Source organism: Aplysia californica, unplaced genomic scaffold, assembly GCF_000002075.1.
Source record: "Aplysia californica isolate F4 #8 unplaced genomic scaffold, AplCal3.0 scaffold00205, whole genome shotgun sequence".
NCBI lineage: Eukaryota > Metazoa > Mollusca > Gastropoda > Aplysiida > Aplysiidae > Aplysia > Aplysia californica.
Window position 1 is genome coordinate 354681 of NW_004797475.1, and position 1406 is coordinate 356086.

At 43.0% G+C, this 1406-nt stretch overlaps 1 protein-coding gene across 1 annotated transcript in view; it reads right to left on the reverse strand.

Moving 5' to 3' along the window:
* Nucleotides 1-1406, reverse strand: part of LOC101858941 (5-hydroxytryptamine receptor 3A-like) — an 11618-nt gene that overhangs the window by 8136 nt on the left and 2076 nt on the right. The window lies entirely within an intron of this gene.

Sequence of the window (1406 nt, forward strand, 5' to 3'; positions counted from 1 at the left end):
CACACAGACATACACCCACACATTCCCACAAATGCATATAAACGCATTCACATCACACACGCGCCCACGCACGCACACAGCCAGACACATGTGTGCAAATAATATATTCATACATCAAAGTAGAGAGGTTCATTGTATGCGAATATGTAATTATTAGTCTGAGGGGAGAAAATGGGCCGGTGGTTAGGGGGTGGGAGGTGGGGGTGGGACCGGTCTTCTGGTTCGGAATGGATTGCTTGTATCGGAAGTGTGCAAAGAATGCAATCGGTGACTACATGATTTCAACACTATACAGTTCTCCAGGATTAGCTGCACCTATAAAGGTATCGTTTATCTCCAATAGGACCGTGCCAAGTAAGCTGTAAGCCTTGAAAGCTGCCCAAATAACCACAAGTTCAAGAACGCTCCTTTGGGGAATTTGCGTTAAGCTCATGTACATCATTACCGAGTCCCTGTTTGAGATGGGTTATATCGAGGTAGATTAACGCACTTCTTTATGACTATATACAGTAAAACATCGAGGGTTTTTTTCTAGCCTAAAAAGGAAAATCATAGAAGTAAGTTCGTTCTACCTTCACACCATTGGCAGAGGCAAGACCAATCGTTATATCATTAACAAATTAGTATACATTATGCACTCACTATACGTTTTATCTTTTATATACCGTGGTCCCTCATGCCCCGCGCATTGGAGGACGGTATTTATTGAGTATGAGAGAGCGATTATAAGCGTGTGGGGAGGGTTTATGAAGGCGGAAAATACGTATTTGATAATATTATATCTATTGTTTCTGCTTCGCTGATTTTTTCCCTATCGTGGCAAGTTCCGGGAAAAAAACCCTGCGATATTCGAAAGAATAGGCCTGCTGTACCTGCAGACACTTCGTGTTCCTCGTATTTCCTCCTCGAGAGTCCAACGCCTCAGTGCACATGACCAGAAGCATGCTTTAACCCCCCCCCTTTCCTTCTAAAAAGTCTCAACAAAACGAACTTCTCCCCGGCCCCCACCCAAAAAAAAAGACCAGCCAACATTAACCTAAACATAAAATATAGAGTATAAAATACTTGTAGTATTTTTTTCCAACTCACATTTTGCAAGTGGATGTTCTTTATCCATAATAAGACTCGGTGAAGTTAAATGCTCGTTATATCCTTATTCTGTCTGTCTGTGCTTTCCTCTTCAAATAATATGTCACTTTTCCCGGAAAAAGAAATTTCCTTGACTGTGCCGCGCTGTCCTCAAAAGTGCGCCTCGTTGTTGAGGTCAACGTCTCTTAGCCTGGCTCCCAGTATAGCCTTGGCCCTGAAGTATTTCTCTCCCTCCCTCTCTCCCCATCTCTCTCCATTATTACTCTCTCTCTCTCTCTTTCTCTCTCTCTCTCTCTCTTTCTCTCTCTCTCTCTCTC